At 49.2% G+C, this 20,424-nt stretch overlaps 1 protein-coding gene across 5 annotated transcripts in view; it reads left to right on the top strand.

Moving 5' to 3' along the window:
- LOC140429519 (protein prune homolog 2-like) overlaps positions 1 to 20,424 on the top strand; it is a 725,367-nt gene that overhangs the window by 228,300 nt on the left and 476,643 nt on the right. The window lies entirely within an intron of this gene.

Raw genomic sequence — 20,424 nt, 5'->3', positions numbered from 1 at the left:
CCACCAGTGCTAACCACTATGCCACCGTGCTGCTCTAAACTATGACATACATACTATCTGAGTGCATATCTGTTGGGTGGGGAACAGGTCAGGACGGCTGACCACATAAGCTATGGCTGCTAGCTCTGCGGCCTGGGCACTCATGTTTAAAGGCCAGTTCCCTCAGGGGCTTGCCTTCCTGGTCTTCCACATAGAGGCCACATCCTGTTTTCCTATTCCCTTCTTTTACCATGGAAGATCCCATCTACTTGGGCAGGGGCTGTTCCGATTGGTTTCCTTTGTACCTCCCCTTCCTTCTGGCAGAAATGGTTCCTTGGGTTCATTTACTGGCGGAATCTGACATTTGTGAGGATCCCCCCCCATAAGTTATGTTGTCTGCTAGGAAGGTGGGAACTCTGGTATGTTTTACTGCAATATCCCAGCCCTGGAGCATTAGTGCCCATCTTGCTATCCTGTTCTGGTTAACCATCCTGTCTTTGATCTGCCTGTTCAGCAGTAATTGTACAGGGGTGTGTTCGGTAGTGATGGTAAGGGAGTTGAGGCCAATTGTATAGTTGAAGCAGTGTATTGCCCAAAAACCTGATAAAAGGTGTGTCCCGCACACCGAGAAGCTTTGTTCCACCAGGGTGAGTAGGCATGAGGCGTAGACTATTGGGCCGAGGCACGCTTGTGTTCCTGAAGGAGCATGGCTGAAGGTGTGGTGTCCGAGGGCAAAGGGAAGATTAGGGCCAGGTACTTGCAGGGCTGGGGCTTGCACTAATGACTGCTTTAGTTCAGAGACCGTGTGTGTATGTCTCTTGGTCCAGCTCCATGGGGTGTTTTTCCACAGGAGCTCGGAAAGGGGGGCGGCTTTGGTGACAAAACCGTCAATACCTCACCAGGCCCAGAAAGAAGCATAGTGAGCTCACACCCTTTGATAAGGGATGGCATGCTACCGATTCGACTTGCTTCCTTTCAATCTCATGCTTTCCCTCTGTCACTACCATACCCAAGTAGGAGACTTGTGGTCTCATGATTTGGGCCTTTTTGGAGTTTATTTTTAATCCCAATGTAGTGAGGAGGTTCAGCAGCTTTAATAATTTTCAGTGTTCCCCTCTGGTCTCCGTTTGTAGGAGGAGATTGTCCACATATTGTACGAGACATTCTGGCCTGGAGAAATGTTCCAAGCCTTTGGCTAGTCGCTAATGGAAGGTGGAGGGTGTCATAATATACACCAGTATATCATGGTGCAGACACACACTGATGGACACACAGCGGGACCAATCAACACACACAACACCGCAGCCAATCACCAGTTAGAGCACACGCACTATAAAGACAGGGGACATCAGAGTTCCTGTTCATTTGAGCTGCAGCCAGCTAGGAGGACAGAGCTGACAGCCTGCAGCACAGACATTCACCATGTGCTGAGTGCATCGACTGGTTAGGACAAGGCAAAGGTCTTTAGTTAAAGCTAGTATCGTGTTAACCCACAGTCAGAGTATGTTAAACAGTTAATGATTCAATAAAACAGTGTTGCACTATTTCAAGTGTTGGTGACCTGTATGTGTTCCACGGATCCAGAGCACCCATCACAACAGAGGGGAATTCTGGAAACCTTGGGGTAGATACTTCCAGGTGCACTACTGCCGCTGGAATGTGAAAGCGAATTTGTACTGACAGTGGTGTTACAGGGGGATCGACCAGAAACTGTTACTGATATCTAACATCGTGACGTAGGTGACGTGTGGGGCCGGTCGCATTGTGGCTTTGGGGCTGGTCACCACTGTGGGCGTTGTGACCGGGGTGGTCTGGTTCAGTGCATGTTACTCAATGGTGAGCCTCCAAGAACTATCCGGTTTTCTCACCGGCTATATGGGGGGAATTATTGGTGGAGGCGATGGGGTGCAGGACTCCCTGCTTCAGTAATCTATTGATGACCCTGGCCACTTTCCCTTTGGCTTGCTGAGGGAAGCTGTACTGTCTTTGGGGTTTTGGGTCAGGCCCCTCTATGATTACCTCCCCCATCATTCAGCCACAATCATGTTCGAGGTGGGCGAACGCGCCGGTGTGTTTGCTTCTCCCTGTGTCTGCGTGGATTTCCTCCGGGTGCTCCGGTTTCCTCTCAAAAGTCCCGAAAGACATGCTTGTTAGGTGAATTGGACATTCTGAATTCTCCCTCAGTGTACCCGAACAGGCGCCGGAATGTGGCGACTCGGGGCTTTTCATAGTAACTTCATTGCAGTGTTAATGTAAGCCTACTTGTGACACTAATAAAGATTATTATTATTATTATTCCCTTTGCTCCTGGGCCATCGGTCATCTCGGTGAGGTTCACCCACAGCTCTCCGGTAGTGGAGATTCGATCTATATACTTACCCATGGCCACCTTGACCGGGGATTCCTGGTTGGTCGGCATCAACCATATGTAGGAATTGGCGGGGTCGAAGGACAAGTTATATTTCCTCATGAGGTCGGATCCCAAGATGTGCTCAGCTTCGGGGTGGAATTTAACTAAGATCACGGGGTGGCGAAAAACCAGGTGTCCTAATCTAAATTCTAGTGGGTCAGTTTCTGCCCCCGGCTGTAAGTGACTTTTGAAGCTCACATGATTGTTCTGTGGGTACGACATGCGCTGTCGAAGTCACAGGATGTGTTCAGAGTAGTGCGGAATCGCCCTATGTCCCTTCGGAATGTGACGGGGTGACCTCCTACCTCTCCTTGCACTAAGGGTCTCCCGACACTATCCCAAGTTACACATCCAAGTCAGTGAGGGTGGGGACCATCCTGCATCTGGTCCATTTTCCAGTTGCTACAGTCCATAGGGAGTTTTCGGGTTCTCTACCGGGGTTATTGTGACCTGTCTGTGCTGGCCCTTCAAGGGGCATGGGTCAGGGTCCATCATTGGGGAACCAAAGAGCCGGTCGTGGGGGATAGTTTGATATGGACCTACAGTCCCGCGCAAACTGGTTGGGCTGCCGCAGTTGTAACACTGTGCTTGTGGAGGTGGTGTTGATTATTTGGGGGTGGGGGTGGTGTCCTGGGCGGTGTCCTGGGCTGGGTCTGTGTTGCTCCCGGTTTGGGGAATTGAGGGTATAGGCTGCAAGGGCCTGTGGTTCCCTGTTTCGGCAATCGGCAGAGGTAAATATGGGCGGATGGTCAGGGTTTAATTGTCCCCTGTTTCTATCTCCCAGCTCGTTTCGCCATACCGTGCCAGGAGGTGCGTTTGGGAAGATGGGATTCATCTTCTCTGGTTTGGTGGGTTTAGGGGTGCTTAGCTGTTTAACATCCCTTTCCCAAGCGTGAGTCATTTTGCAGATAGCCCAAGCTTCACAATGTGTTTTATCCTCGGGGTCATAGTTCTCACGTGCTTTGCGACCACTGTCTGTGGCATGGGCTATTAGGGTGTGGATCCATGTGGAGCGGTGGTGTGGGTCTAATTGGACTCTATTTAATTGGCTGAATACCCCAGTAAACTAGCTCCAGAGACGGCTGGCAAACGCCATCGGATGTCCCCTTGTTTCTGTTGCCAGCTATTTAAACTGTTCACTGGGTCGTCCCTATTGTACCCCACAGCGGCCAATGTAAGGTATCGGCAGGAACTCTGGGTGCGAGAACGTTTTTCCAATTTAATTGGGCTCAAAACTAGGCCTTGTCAGGTACCACAAGCAACATTACATTGTGGTTGGCACAGTAGCACAGTGGTTAGCACTGTTGCTTCACAGCTCCAGGGTCCCAAGTTCGATTCCCGGCTTGGGTCACTGTCTGTGCAGAGTCTGCATGTTCTCCCCGTGTCTGCGTGGGATTGCTCCAGGAGTTCCGGTTTCCTCCCACAGTCCAAAGACATGCTTGTTAGGTGGATTGGCCATGCTAAATTGCCCCTTAAGTGTCAAAAAGGTTAATACAGCAAGTGTGTTTCCATGGGCTGAATTCTAATTTGTGGACTTACTGAAAACGGTAGAGTGCGAGGTTGATGGTGTGTAAGGAATACAGAAGTAATTGCAGTTTGTCTTTCAATGTTTTTTTTAACTTGATTATCTCACCATGATTTTACTTCTGGGTTTCTCATCCAGTTTCTGGCAGTGGGCAGGATGTCAATGCCAATGATTCACTTTCTTCTCTAGTAATGAAAGTGATGCTCCACATTATTGGGTGAAGGAGTTTGTAGTTGGCACAGAGAGCCACAGACCCCTTGCTCTGGAGTCAAGAGGTTTGAAGGCCCTGCCCTGCTTCAACAATGCCTTTATATGCTGTTGGGGGCTGTAATGATCTGGAAGAAGATATTTTTCCCAGGTGATGGAAAGCTAGCAGCTGAGATGTGGTTGAAGGTTCCTGAGAGGTCAGCAGTGTTGACACACTTTTCTATCTAATCGAGAGAGTGATTCAATGATCATTGCAGGGTAGGAAAGATGAATGCAATTGGCCATTATATTCTGGTGTAGGTATCAAACTCTCTGTGGTGTTGGGTGCTCTGGTGCACAGATGAGCCAACACAGTTGTATGTGGTACAACTCTATTTTATTATAACTCTTATAATACAGTTCGTTCTGGATACTCTGCACGTGCTTTCTCCCTGAGTGTGTTTGGCAATAGATGTGTCCTGGTTCTCCTCTGCAGCTAATACTGACCACCGGGGGTCGTGTCTGTGCTTTTATATCTTTCTGTCATTGGTTGTGGTGTTGTGTGTTCTGATTTGTCTGTTGGTGTGTCTATCATGATGTGTGTGTTTGAATATCATGACATCCCCCCTTTTTACAAAGATAAGTGCCTACGTGGTTATAAATATAATTGTGTCGTGAGTGCATCTAAGAGTGTGTGTGTGTGTTGTGTACAGCGTGTGTTTATGACGTAACTATTTACATGGGGCGATATCGGGTGCGTCACACTAACAAGGTTGTACCATAACAAAACTTGGATGCGAGAGAAAAAAAAACTTGAACATTGGTCCGGTCAGACGATATCTGGAACAATAAACAACAACAGGTTATAATACAGAAGTGTTTGACTTTTTGAACGTATGAACAGCGTTATAAGTCCAGTCTAATGGGTGACCGCCTCAAGAATGGGCTGGTCCTCAAGCCGGTTCAGCTGTGGAGATTTGGGGTCACACTGGTTCACCTTGGACTGTTGGAGGTGATGCTGTTGCCGAAGTCTCTACTTTACCATTTGTTGTACTTCGTGCAGTGCTTGGTTTTTTCATTCGTGCAAATATAACATTCAACATCTTTGTTAGTGGTGCCTTGGCTGTGGTTTGGTTCTGGTGGCGATGGAAGGGGCATGATCCGTGGCATCTCCACGAAGTCATCCTTGGGAACCAGTGGAGGATCCGGCGTGTGCGTACGGTTCAGTTGCGAGCGTGGAAGGCGGCACAAAGCCCGCTGATTGCGCCTACGCACCAATCCATCCGCCCTGCATGCCAGGAACAAGGTGGAGTCTGTTTTCTTTTTATGTTTGTGGTGGACGGCATCTTGTAGCCGATGGGTCGTTGCCATGAAGTAGCACCATCACTAATATCATGCAAGGCGATGACTGTGCCAGATGTGGAAGTTGGCCGAGACCGTGTACGCTGGTTCCGGCCACCTGCTGTACCGGAAGGGCGACTCCGCAGAGAAACGTCGAAGCATGTCGCCTTGGAGAGAGAATTGTTGCTCGCATCAACGTCTGGCGATGGCGCGAATTGGTGTGTCCATCTTGGACCGCCGGTGCTGGTTGCCACTGCCGACCCAGTGGGACTGCCACGCGATCCATTCCCTGTCGCCGTGGCATCCGCCGTCACCCTGAGCGTGCCATCACCGAGGCCGCGACACCGCCCGTCCGGAGCAAGGCCTGGCGTGCGCAAATCAGAGTCGGCGCTTGGCTGCTCCCCATCTGGAGTCCGGTCTGCCTTCCGTCGATGCCCCCCGTCCGGAGTCCCAACAGGTTCACTGGAGGCAGCCGAGATTCCCTGAAGCTGCACTTCTGGAGTCGGAACATGCAGGAATGCACCAACCAGTGGAGAGGGTCGAGCCATCGAGGGTGGAAGCGGTGCGCCGCCACCGCAGTCGTCAGTGGTCCCACCGTGATCGTCGAGTGCCTCGGTACGCACTAGGCGAGGTCTGTCACCTTGCACCTTTTGCATGGGAAGTGGGATGCTGTCGTCACTCGTCTCACATCCCGTGGATAGATCCTCATTAGCAGCTTGCTGTTCACTAGGGTTGGGTAAATTGTCAGAGTTTTCATCTGGTGGTGCACACCATGTCGGTGGACTGTCATTGTCTTGCCGTTGTCCTTCATTTGGGCTTTTCTTCTTTGGAATTTTAAATCTTCCCCCAGACATTGCAGAACCTTGTTTATTACCCCCAAATTCTCCCATTTTTATGGTCTCGAATATAGGATCCAATGTTTCTATCGACATTGTACTATTTTCCAAAGAACATTCCGTTTCACTTTTCTTCTCAGGTACCTCATATGTAACTTTGTCTAATGTACATGCCTTCATGGTCTCTGGGTCTGATTTTGCTGGGACTGGCATGGTCACAGTCTCTCTTTTACTGTTCTCAATTGCCCACATTATACTCCCCATACATAACTGCTTAATCACTGGGGTTAGTGTGGTACAATGGATAATCGGGTCGACCTTATCTGCATCTTCACCATTAGTGGAAAGCACACTTGGTTCACTTGAAACTGCTGTGGGTTTTAAATTCGTTATCTGGCTACTCGATGTCGGTGTCCTCAGGATTCTTGCTCCAATGTTCTGCTCAATAATCAGTGGAGTGTGTATAGGTTCAATGCAATTAATGTTCCCCTCAAGGTTTGAAGAGTCATTACTGACTAACTGCTGGTCTCCGAAGTTGGGATTTTGCGGCGTTGTGTTGAAGGGAGACATTTGTCCCTGCTGTAGATATGATTCAGGTTGTGTTATTTCCATTACCTGAGGATCAATGTCTTGTCCATTTTTTCGATCCGTACTAAAACACTGGCAATTCTCAGTCTGCTCCTTGCAAGTTAAACATTCAATTAATTTCGTTAGCAAATCCTCAGCATCCTTCTGTGGCCGTGCAGCATTATTAATCTCTGTTCGGCTATAATGATCCTGAAGGTCAGCGCATAAACCTTTTTTCTTCGGGCTTGGACGAGGCGATTCCTTTGGCTTGTCTTCAGTTGGGCTTGAACAGTCTTCAGCGCTGTGCCCTTCATTGTAGCATGAGAGACCGTCATGGTCATGCTGCTGTGTAGTGGAGCATAGTAGACTTGCATCGTCTGCCGCTGGTTGGTCAGGAGAGGTTGCTAGACCCTCATGGTCTTGTTCCTGCAAGGACTGCACATTGGAGTCTTGCGTTGCTTCTATCGTGGAGGCTGTCCACGAGCTCTCTGTGGAGGCTTGTGACACTGGAGTCACTTCTTGTTCGTGCAAGGACTGCGCTCTGGAGTCTTGCGTTGCTTCTATCGTGGAGGCTGTCCACGAGCTCTCTGTGGAGGCTTGTGACACTGGAGTCACTTCTTGTTCGTGCAAGGACTGCGCTCTGGAGTCTTGCGTTGCTTCTATCGTGGAGGCTGTCCACGAGCTCTCTGTGGAGGCTTGTGACACTGGAGTCACTTCTTGTTCGTGCAAGGACTGCGCTCTGGAGTCTTGCGTTGCTTCTATCGTGGAGGCTGTCCACGAGCTCTCTGTGGAGGCTTGTGACACTGGAGTCACTTCTTGTCCGTGCAAGGACTGCGCTCTGGAGTCTTGCATTTCTGCAATTGTGGAGTCTGTCCACGAGCTTGCTGTGGAAGCTTGTGACACTGGAGTCACTTCTGGTTCATGCGAGGACTGCACTCTGGAGTCTTGCATGTCTTCTTTCATAGAGTCGAGAACGTTGAGCGGGACGTGGACCACGCTCTGTGTGGCAGCAGGGCACTCTCCGTGTGCTTGCACCGCTCCCTGTCTGTTAACGTCAGGCTGCAGCATCATCCGGTACTGATAAGTTGGAACGTCATATCTGCTGGATTGAAGATCCTCAAATCCGAAAAATGAATCCGCATCTGCGTCGGATTCAATGTGGGGGCCGCCAATGTGCAACACGAAAGGTTCGTCCGAGTCATAGTCGTATAGGACCACGGAGCTATCATTGGGCTCGCGAGGTCCGGAAACACTGTAAAGATCGTCATCGAAGTATTCGAGGTCGGAATCATCGGCTTGTGCGTAGGTAACTGCTTGTCGGAAGGTTCTTCGGAGGTCAAATTCATCTCCTGGGTCAATTTGCGGCACTGTGCTGTCATTCCAGGTGAGGGAAGGTTGTTTTACAGCTTTAACAGATTTTTGTTTTTTTGATTTGGGACGTTTCCCTTTTAAATTGGATTTGGGACGTTTCCCCTTTAAATTGGTGCAGTCTGGGGCCTCTGACATCCTGACGCTCGGTATGTAGCACGTAGGAAGCGATTGCGCATGCTCAGATCGCTGTTCCTTTACCGATGGCCGTTTTCTGGACTGCGCATGCGCAGCATCTCGCGCATGCGCAAACGAAACTTCCGGTTCTGCGCACTGCTCGCGCAACTGTGCTAGCGTGATACCTTTAGCAAGATGGCCGCCGACCTCGACCCAGCCCTCTCTCAGGCCCGGGATTTCGGCCTCTGGGAATTCGGGCTCTGGGATCCCGGCCACGAGGTGAGTACTGCAGCTTTTCTTACCGTTATGTGCCGATTGGATTGCGTTTTCTTCACAGTACTTGGAGAATTTGTCCAGGACTGCCTGGTAATCGTACCTTTGCTGCCTCCTGAAGAACCTGAACCTTGTGAATATTTCTCTTGCCCTTGCACCGGCGATGGTGAGGAGAAATTCAATTTTTTCGCTATCATCCAGGTCTTGGAGTTCAGCTGCCACCAGGAACAATTCGAACATTTGCCGGAATCGCCGCCAGTTTTCGCGGAGGTCACCGTGGCACTGGAGCGCCTGCGGAACCGGGAGCTCGTACATCATGCCTGGGCACTGCTGGTTGTCTGTGTACACTGAGGTATGCCGGCAGGTATCGATCCACTCCTGTACCATGTGGTGTTGGGTGCTCTGGTGCACAGATGAGCCAACACAGTTGTATGTGGTACAACTCTATTTTATTATAACTCTTATAATACAGTTCGTTCTGGATACTCTGCACGTGCTTTCTCCCTGAGTGTGTTTGGCAATAGATGTGTCCTGGTTCTCCTCTGCAGCTAATACTGACCACCGGGGGTCGTGTCTGTGCTTTTATATCTTTCTGTCATTGGTTGTGGTGTTGTGTGTTCTGATTTGTCTGTTGGTGTGTCTATCATGATGTGTGTGTTTGAATATCATGACACTCTCTTCTCTTCTCAAACTTGCTGTACAACATCACTCTTCACACCAGCTTACCCTGCATGTGCAGCCATCTTCTTTATCAGTGCAATTCTTCATATCCTCATTTATTCATTGCCCACTAATACTCAACTCACCTTTATGCACAGTAAGAAGTCTTACAACACCAGGTTAAAGTCCAAAAGGTTTGTTTCGAATCACTAGGTTTCAGAGTGCATCTCCATCCTCAGGTGAATGAAGAAGTGGGTTCCAGAAACACATATATAGACAAAGTCAATGATGCAAGATGATACTTTGAATGCAAGTCTTTACAGGTCCAGACAGAGCGACTGGTGAGAGGGATAATCACAGGCTAAAGAGGTGTGAATTGTCTCAAGCCAGGTCAGTTGATAGGATTTTGCAAGCCCAGGCCAGATGATGGGGGGTGAATGTAATGCGACATGGATCCCAGGTCCCGGTTGAGGCCGTACTCATGTGTGCGGAACTTGGCTATCAGTTTCTGCTCGGCGATTCTGCGTTATCGCGCGTCCTGAAGGCCGCCTTGGAGAACGCTTATCCGAAGATCAGAGGCTGAATGCCCTTGACTGATGAAGTGTTCCCCGACTGGAAGGGAACATTCCTGCCTGGCGATTGTCACGCGATGTCCGTTCATCCATTGTTGAAGCATCTGCATGGTCTCGCCAATGTACCACGCTTCGGGCCATCCTTTCCTGCAGCGTATGAGGTAGGCAACGTCGGCCGGGTTGCACAAGCATGTACCGCTTTCCTGGTGTGTGGTGTTCTCACGTGTAATGGTGGTACCCATGACGATGATCTGGCACGTCTTTCAGAGGTTGCCATGGCAAGGTTGTGTGGTGTCGTGGTCGCTGTTCTCCTGAAGGCTGGGCAGTTTGCTGCAAACAATGGTCTATTTGAGGTTGCGCGGTTGTTTAAAGGCAAGTAGTGGGAGTGTGGGGATGGCCTTGGCAGGATGCTCATCTTCAGCGATGTTGTGTTGAAGGCTGCGAAGAAGCTGTCATAGTTTCTCCGCTCCAGGGAAGTACTGGACAAAGGCCCTGTGCGGTGAGGAGGTCTTGTTCAAATTTGTGCATGAGATGTTGGCGTATTGAGGTGCGAATTTGGTCCCCATGGTGTAAAATGCTGACTGGTTCAAGGCTAACATCACTGTGATGGAGTTGTCATTGAAGCCAAGCAATCCATGCTCATTAATTGTAAGAGAAATCCAAGCAAGAAGACTATTAATGTCCTAAGAGTCACTTAAAGTCTAACAAACTGATGTGGTGTGCCATTGACTACTGGTTACAACTCAGTCGAAATATCCAGATGTCCTTTGACACGGGGAAAGTTGAGAGCATGTATGAAGAGATCAAAAAGGCAACATGTCCATCAGCAAAGAAAACAGCTCTATTGAAAACAAATGCAGGGGAGTTCATCACTAGCTGCAGTTGGAGAGATGGGTGGAACACTACTTTGAATTGTATTCTCAGGGGGGTTCCTCACTGAGGAGGTTCTAGACACCATAGAGAGCTGCATGTCATTGCTGAATATTAAATCCAAGGTGCAGGAGCTTAGCAAAACTATTAACCCATTTGTCATGAGCAAAGCTGTTGACTTGCTTGCCAGGTGTTGATGCTACACTGTTTAAATTTATCAAGCATGAGAAACGGACATCTCTGTCTCTGCAGGAGGGAGGGATCAGTGCCCTAAGATCTATGTAAAGCAAAGATTGCGACCTTGTAAAAGAACAAGGGGGAACCACGACAATTGCAAGGGCTATTGCGGCATCTCCATGTAAGAACTGTGGGAAAAGTATTTGCCCATTTTGTACTTGTCAGACTGCAGATCTAGGCTCAATGCATCTATCCTGAATCTGGGTGTGGTTTCAGAATTGGAAGATCTACAAGTGACATGATCTTCTCAGTTGAGCGACTGCAAGAGAAATGCCATGAACAAAGGGGACCACACACAAACATACACACACACACACATATATATATATTAAAAAAATTATATAATATATATTTTATATATATATATATATATATATATATATAAAATATATATGCATATATCACCATGGGCATTTGACCATGGAAGCAGAGATGGTCTATTTAAGCTGCTGGAGATAATTGACTGCCTGTTGCTGCTGCTCAATGTGAATGTCTTTCTATGACAGCATTATGGGTAAGGCCAGCTATGACAGAACAACATCGGAAGCCATCAAGATCGAGATCGGCAGTCGGGTCAAAAAGGGTTGTGTTCTTTGGCATATTCTTCTCTTTAATGCTGTAATTTGCCTTCAGCTGATCTACAGAGGGGGCCTACCAACATACTAGGACTGTTGGAAAGCTGTTCAACCTTGCTTGCCTGAGATCAAGACAAACTGAGGCTGAGTTCTTATCAGAAAGTTGCTCTGTACTGATGATGCCCGACTGAGGAACACCCACAGTAACAAATGGACAAACTCTCTCATGGCTGGAAAGAGTTTGGTTTGACCAAAAGCATCAAGAAGGCAAATGTCATGGTCCAGGATATTGCCAGATTGCCACCTATCAGCATTGACAATGTGACAACACAGGTTATTGATAACTTCACATAGCTAGGCTCCAGAATCACCAGCAATCTGTCACTTGATGCTGAAATCAATACACGTTGCAAAAGTGGTGTTGTCAGGCGGGACTTTCCTTCCCAGAATGCTTCCCTGATGGGCCGGGGGCAAATCGGAATTGGTGGCCAAATGCGATGCTCCGACTCCCCAATGGCGGTGGAAATGAGGTCCACGCTGCATGCTAGTGGGAGCATGTAAATAAATGCAAATGGATTTTTAAAAACCTATTTGCATATATTTAGTGGACTCGGCACCCGATGCTCTGGCCTTGGGGTCCCTCCTTGGCCTACCGCGCGGTCCACCACCCCAAGACCACGCTGATAGAGACAATCAGGGCCCAGACCCCTCGCCCCCTGCCAGGGTCCCCTGTAATAGGGGGACTGCCCTAGGCACCTGTAATGGGGGACCCCCCCAGGAACCCTTGTAATAGGGGGACCCCCCCAGGAATTCCTGTAATAGGGGGACCTCCCAGGAACCCCTGTAATAAGGGAATGCCCCACAGGGACCCCTGTACTAGGGAGACTCTCACAGGGACCTGTGTATTAACCCCTCTGCCACTGGGACCCCTGTAAGAGGAGGACCCACCACTGGGACCCCTGTAAAAGGGGGACCCAAATAGGGACTCCAGTAATAGGGGACCTCCCCCCCCACAGGGACCCCTGTAATAGTGGGATCCTCACAGGGCCCCGCTGCCTAAAGGGACCCCCTCAGAAATGCCACACAGGTTCCCTCCCCACAGAAATGAGACCCATGTCTGGAGCAGTCCAGGCAGGGCAATGAGAAGAATTACAGCTGTAACACTTACCTTGCAGCATCATGTGTCCATTCCTGGAAGGAGAACAGATGTGACCTGTGCCTGGGTCCCACAGATCCACTAACTGCAAGCCATTCATAGCTTTCTGTGAGTGGAATCACTGTTTGAATGATTGAAATGCACTTTGTGCTTGGAATGTCATACTGATAAGATTTTGGCAAAGACCCGCATCCTGATCTTGGAATTCTTTGAAGGATGCATTAATATTAGGAGATAACACAATTGACATTTTAGAATGCTGTGGATTGTTCTAGAATATTGTGGATTTTAGGAACATAGGAATAAAGAATATAGGAGCAGGAGTAGGCCATTTGGCCCTTTGTTCCGTCATTCAATAAGATCATGACCATTTCACTTTCCTGTCTGCCCCCATAACCCTTGACTACCTTGCCTATCAAATATTTGTCTCACTCTGCCTTGAATAAATCCAATGACTCAACTTCCACTGATTTCTGGGAAAGAGAATTCCACGTGTTAATGACCCTCCTCATTTCTCCTGATCGCTGTCTTAAAAGGGAGGCCTAATTCTTATAATGTGCCCTCTAGTTCTAGTTCCCCCCACACATGTAAATATATTCTCTGTATCCACCCTATCAAGTCCCTTTAGGATCGTATATGTTTCAATAAAATCACCCCTTATTCTTCTAAACTAAAATGATATAGGCCCTACCTGTCCAACCTTTCTTCATAAGATAAGCCCATCATCTAAAGGCCGAGTTGAGTGAAACATCCCTGAGCTTCTTCTAAAGCAATGATATATTTTTTCAAATAAGGAGACAAAAAGATACACCGTGGGCGTCATTCTCCGACCCCCCGCCGGGTTGGAGAATCGCCGGGGGCTGCCGTGAATCCCGCCCCCGCCGGTTGCCGAAGTCTCCGGTACCGGATATTCGGCGGGGGCGGGAATCGGACCGCGCCGGTTGGCGGGACCCCCCGCTCGATTCTCCGGCCCGGATGGGCCGAAGTCCCGCCAATAAATTACCTGTCCCGCCGGCGTGGATTAAACCACCTTTTGAACGGCGGGACAAGGCGGCGTGGGCAGGCTCCGGGGTCCTGGGGGGGGCGCGGGGCAATCTGGCCCCGGGGTGCCCCCACGGTGGCCTGGCCCGCGATCGGGGCCCACCGATCCGCGGGTGGGCCTGTGCCGTGGGGGCACTCTTTCCCTTCTGCCTCCGCCATGGTCTCCACCATGGCGGAGGCGGAAGAGACTCCCTCCACTGCGCATGCACGGGAAACTGTCAGCGGCCGCTGATGCTCCCGCGCATGCGCCACCCGGGGATGTCATTTCCGCGCCAGCTGGCGGGGCAACAAAGGCCGTTTCCGCCAGCTGGCGGGGCGGAAATTCCTCCGGCGACGGCCTAGCCCCTCAATGTTGGGGCTCGGCCCCCAAAGATGCGGAGCATTCCGCACCTCTGGGGCGGCGCGATGCGCGTCTGATTGGCGCCGTTTTGGGCGCCAGTCGGCGGACATCGCGCCGTTTGGGGCGAATTCCACCCCGTATTCTAGATGTGATCTCACCAATGCCCTGTACAGCTGCAGGAAACTTTTCCTATTTTTAGATTCCCTTCTCTTCGCAATAAACACCTGGGGCAGGATTCTCCGTTTTGCCAGCGCCCGGGGGTTTCCCGACGGCGTGGGGCTGCCCCACAATGGGAAACCCCATTGACCAGCCGGCATAACGGAGAATCCTGCCGGCGGGTCGAGGCTGAAAAGTGGCGCGGCGGGGTGGAGAATCCAGCCCCCAACCTTCCATTTGCCTTAATGACTTGATGTATCTACATGCTAACCTTTTATGAGTCATCCATTAGGGTACGCAGGTCCCTCTGTACCGCTGAATTTTGCAATCTCTCTCTGTTTAATTATTCTTCACTATTCACTATTGGTAAGAATACACAATGTGAATGCCTTGAGCTTCTGTTCTCTTAGGTGCTCTGAATTAATTTCACTATTGTGAACTCCACCCTGTGACATTGCTGTTTTTCATTACCACTGGAATGAGTTCTCTTTCCTGCTTTGGCCTGTGCTTTATAACAGTTGCAATGTCACCTTTTGGCAATTCATGCATTTAGCATTTCTGAATGGGCATGCCTGTGCCATGTCTTTGCCATTACAGTGACAATAAGTCACTAAATCACTACCACCAGAATTCTTCTGACAAGGTCTCCCCACTTTCGGCTCAGCAGAAACTCTCTGATTGTGCCTGTAACTGTATTAGTCACTTGCAAAAGATGAAATTCCCGAGGACTCTTTGATGACACCTCCATGGTAAGGCAATCTTACGTGCGAACTCAAATGTAAGGTTTTCTTGTTTAATGACTCGGTTCAATTCTTTTGTCCATCAGTGTACACAAAAATCTAATGCCTGGCCCAGGAATGTGTCAAAATTGCAATGTAATGATAAATTCAGCAGTGTCACACTGTACTCATCAACTGTCTTGCTGTTTTTCTGGTTTCTCATTCAAGATTTGTAGATTTCCGGGATTTCTAGTGGATTAGGGTTGAAATGTTCGTCCGTTTACGGCCTGAATTTTCAGGATGACAGGGTCTCAGCCCCCATCATCCCAAGAGTCTGTGGGCACTCCAACAGCCCCAAGGTCATCTTATGCTCTAATTAGCGTTAATTGGTAATAGGTGGGACTTCTGTCCCTCATTTGGGAGAATGTCCCACTGCAGTGCCTGGAAGAAACATTGCATGAGGTTTCCTGGCATGACATCTCGGGAGCTGGAGGAGAAGGTAATTGGCAGAGGTCCCAGGGCAAGGGGGTAGGGAAGACCTGGGGGATGGCGAGTGGGGAAAGCGTGATCTCGGGTGTTAGGCTGGGGTTGGGGGAAGGAAGGTCTGGAGCGCACTAGGCCTTATGGGAAAGATGCCCGTAGTCAGAAGAGGCAGCCTGTGACCCCATCCTGTACGATCTTTATTCACGCACTTCTCCTCCTGAGCTGTCATCTGCCTGCCAGCCTAAAAATTGAGGCTGGATGGGAAATAGTCCTTAAGTGGCCATTGAGTAGCCACTTAGGGCCTAAATTGGCATAAGAGAGGGCTTCCCATCTGAGGCCTTGCCCGTCCCAGGGTAAATTTGGGGACAGACACTGGGGCAGATGGGAATACTGTCCATGCAATTTCATGCACCTCCCACCCCCTCCCCATGTCTCAGAATCTACTGGGGTCGAATTCTGTCCATGATGTTTAATTTGAAAGCCTTGAGAGTGCAAGAAGGATGGTTAGCATACTGTACATGTCTGGGTCATTCTCCAGTAAAATTGCTTTCTTGTGCTCAAGATTTGCCTTATTCTGAGTCTGAATCTTTTAAATTTCATCTTTGAGTTTTAATATACTATTAGCTCTGAAAAGCTTGTCTATCCTTTCAGTTTATAGCATGAACTGTTCTCAAGGTCTTGTATGTTGCAAGCCTTTTGATGTACCCTGTGGTCACAGCTATATTATGCAATTTCAAATGTAACCGTGACACTGCAAACTGTTACTTTCCATAACAGTGATACAGAGTTCAAGTCAGCTGAGGGAGAACAAACTTGCCCAAAGGCAGCCCATTTGGTAGTTGGATATGATGGACACTAGGATCCTGCAGCTGCCCATTTGACTAAGTGTGGCCATGCAATGTCAGGAATTGTGAGACCCAGTTCAACCTAGTCAAAATTCCTGCCATCCAATCAGCTCAGTCACATGGAACCAGCTTATCTTGTTCATCACAGTCCCTACTTCTGTTTGCTGTCAATACTTTTGTACTTTGATTCCACCTCGTCACCAAAAGTCTGTTATACATTGACAGGCACTATTGCAAAGAAAGACTGTTGCTATATTTACTTGCTATAAATATGGCAGTCAATAAGGTTGCCCTTCTTTTATCTAGATATTGATATTATATTGCTTTCGGAGTCACCAGGTATCACATGATACCACCACAAGGTTCAACCGGGGATTGATCAAAGAGCCAAACAACCAGTTAGTTAGTTCAAGTTCAATAATACTTCATTTACACCCAAGATTAACTTATACATGCAACATAAACACTACGAGTTAAATTACACCTAACAACAATGACAACCTGTACTTAACTTCAGGCACCTGGCTTAGGTCAGAGGAACAGTGGCCTTTGTTCGAATCTGGATCTGCTGGGTCTGGAGAAGTAACTGCGGTTCAGCTAGGCCCATCCATCTGGTAGCGAGCGTTGAACTTGGACTTGTTTCTGGTCGTGGTGCTGCAGTTGGAGATGGACGTTGCCGGAGCGCCAGATCCAAAAGAGGTCGAACACATGGCAGTGTCTCTCTTTATCCTTGGGGGGGGTTTTGCGCTCTTTTGGGAGGTCCTTAGGTTTGGACCCAATCAATTGGGCAGTTCTCGATCACTGCCTTCGATCTGAGCCAATAAAGGGGCGGGTGCCTTGATGGCTGGGCGTGTCCTAAGCGGTCATTGACCTTGCTGTTTATGCTTCCTGAGTACAGGGAGTGGCGTCGATGTGTCTGGAATTGTATCGGTTACCTGAGTATCAGTCCTTTGTCTTATGGAGATGGGCCATTAAAATGTTAATCGGTTGGGGGTTTCGATGTTGTCTGGATTCTCTGCTCACGAATATACATGCATATATATACATATCTGTGCCTGCCTGAATCTTACATTGTCCATATTTCCCTTTAGGCCTTGTGAACGTCCATTTTTCTTGTTGTAAGTGGCCATCCCAGATGGCTATAGTCCGTCCTCTTGATCCTAAATGCGAACATAGAACATAAGCGTGATGGATCACACTACTGAATCTTCTTCTGTTCTCTGGTGTGCCGGGTACCCTTAATCAAGGACAGGTCCTATTCTACTCTGTCCTATGGTTTGAAACATTTACCTAAGTTTTTAATACATCACACATCTATAATAAATTCTAAGGGGGCACTATAACATTCAATCATACATTTCAACTTCTTTACACAAAGGGGAAAATCCAATGGTCCTTAACTAAACTACACTTATGCTGCTAGCTAATAACCAAAAGGACTTATATTACAGTACAAAATAAACAACAGCAGCATCACATTTCTACTTAAGAATTATGCCATTTACAGAGTAAGCAATTTGTCTAGAAAACCGCAGAATTTATAAGGCAGAAAAGGGTTCAGAACGAGTGTGGTGTGTGTTGAAATCTGTGAAAAGAGGCTCTGAGTGTGTATACTGGGGGTGGGAGGCTCTCCTTCGCCATTTCGGAAGTCGAAGGGCGGGATTCTCCGACCTCCCGCCGGGTCCGAGAATCGCCGGGGGTCGGCGTGAATGCCCCCCCCCACCCCCTGCCATCATCCAAATTCTCCGGGCCCCCCAAAATCGGCCCGGCGTGAGTCGCGCCGCCTGCCTCGGAGAATGGCGGGGTCCGGCGCGACTCAATGGGCTCCAGGGCTGCCCGAATTCTTCGGCCCGCAATGGGGCGGCCTCCGGGGTTCTTGGGGGGATGTGGGGGGATCTGGCCCCGGGAGGTGCCCCCACGGTGGCCTGGCTCGCAATCAGGGCCCACCGATCCGCGGGCGGGCCTGTGCCGTGGGGGCACTCTATCCTTCCGCACCGGAGGCTGTACCGGTCCGCATTCCCGGGGTGGATGTGAAGCCGTCCGCGCATGCGCGGGGATGACGCCAGCACGCGCTGGCGCTCCCACGCATGCGCCAACTTGCGGAAGCCCTTTGGCGCCGACCGGCGGGGCGCCAAGCCCCTTTCCCGCCGGCCAGCGGGGCGCACACCACTCCAGGGCAGGCCTAGCCCCTGAAGGTGCGGAGGATTCCGCACCTTTGGGGCGGCCCAATGCCGGAGTGGTACACGCCTCTCTGTCCCGCCGGGACCCCCCCACCCCGCTGGGTAGGGGAGAATCCCGCGCTAAGTGTCTGGACGACACTGCAAAGTATTGCTATAATCAATACGGCTTCTACCGTGTAAGAAACGGAATACCACATTATGATGTTATCGCACCATGTTGGGGTATCAGTGACTGTTCCTATGTGTGGTGCAGTGTCTGGGCTAGGGTTATCGTGTTGGGCGGTCATGTTTAGGGCCTGTGTGGTGAAGGATATAGGGGCTGATAACGTGCGCAACTGTAGTGATCCAACGACGATCATGATGCAGGTCATCAGGTCCGTCTTCATTTTGTCTTTGTCTTCCTCTGTCTACTGGTATATTTGTATCTTCCTGGGGTTACAAGCATAATATCTGTTATTATCTTGTTTAATATCTCGTTTGTCTGTCTGTTTCTCCTTAACACCAATTTCCCGTTTAGAATTGTCACCATATGTGACTCCCTCTTTTTTTTTTAAACCAACCATTTTGGAGACAAGACAGCCAAGAAAGAAATTCTGTCACAGTGTGAGCAAACTCGCAGCCTGTGGTCGATACACTGAGTGGGCGGACAATTCACCGTCCAATGTTGAGGTAGTTTATCCTGGCAGCAAATTTGTTTCAACCAAGTGTTTGAACACGTAAATAGCAGTTGGGGGTTAGCGACTGAAGGGTCGCCGGAAAGCAAACAAAAACTGTGGCAAAGTGCATTCTTTAACCCACACTTTAAAAGAACAATAAAAGAGTTTTGAAAAGAACTTTCTGAATGGGGTGTGTATGAGCCGTGGCAGGGCAAGATTGGGTGGAATCCCTGGGTAGGGCGGTGATCAGTGCCATTGCTTCACCACCCGAGCTTGGCTGTCCAAATATATAGAGGGTCCTCAGGCAGGGCGGGGATCAGTGCCGTTACTCCACTGCCTGGGTGACCTTACAAGAACGGAAAGAATTTGAATATCTATGGACTTCCGACAAACTTGTTCCTTTAACTACCATGTGATGTCAAAAAAGTAGTTATGACTTCATCAAGAAATTTGGCATGAGATCAATACACAAAGTCGTACAAGAGACAACCATTCAACATTAAAAAAAAACTAAAGAAAAAAAGTGGGCAGGCTCCATCAGAGAATAGGACACCATAAATCTCAATCGGTTCCTTTCTCTCATCACCTGGACACCTCAGGGTTCCAGTCCGAAAAGGGTCGTAAAGGGGTTAGCATGGTGGGAGTCAGACTCTGGAGTTTCTGTGACATGGCGGCGTGGGCCGATGTGGGATCCATTTCCTCGTTTCTTATCAGTCGATAAGAGTTATCGCGGTGCCATTGTTTCTTATCCTGTCAGGCGGTAGCGGCAAGGGGGGGAGCGTTATCGTTGGGCGGTGGGTCAGGTTCTGGTAGTGGCAAATAAATGGTCTCTGAGGGGCCGAACATATCGTGGTCGGTGTCACTGGGGCTGTAGTGACTGAGGCCTGATCTGTTTTGCCATTGGTCTGGGATTTCAAGTACGTCCGTTGTGCTTTCGCTGTCGCTATTGCTAGTTGCCGAATCAAGTGTGAGGCGGAAACTCACCTCTTGGGGCGGAGTCAAAATCGTATCTGTGGACGTGCAGTCCTGGCTGGGGGAGGGTTGGATTAGGTTGCCAGTGGGCGGGTCGTCGTTGTCTGCTATTGCCAGTGAAATGTGGTGTGAGTGGCTGCACTGAGTTCCATAAACCTTAAGTTAGTTTATATGAAACCATCCTGACTTTCCATTTGGATCGTAATCTTATAAGCTAAGGGGCTTACTTTATCAGAAATCGAGTAGGGTCCTGCAAATTTTGGGGAAAGGAATGAACTCGGATTGTACAGGGAGACCATGACTTGCTATCCGACTGTATACTCTACCGGATGTACTGTTTTATCAATGCAGGCCTTACCC

This window comes from Scyliorhinus torazame, chromosome 9 (assembly GCF_047496885.1).
Source record: "Scyliorhinus torazame isolate Kashiwa2021f chromosome 9, sScyTor2.1, whole genome shotgun sequence".
Classification (NCBI taxonomy): Eukaryota; Metazoa; Chordata; class Chondrichthyes; order Carcharhiniformes; family Scyliorhinidae; genus Scyliorhinus; species Scyliorhinus torazame.
This window is presented reverse-complemented; position numbering and strand designations above follow the sequence as displayed.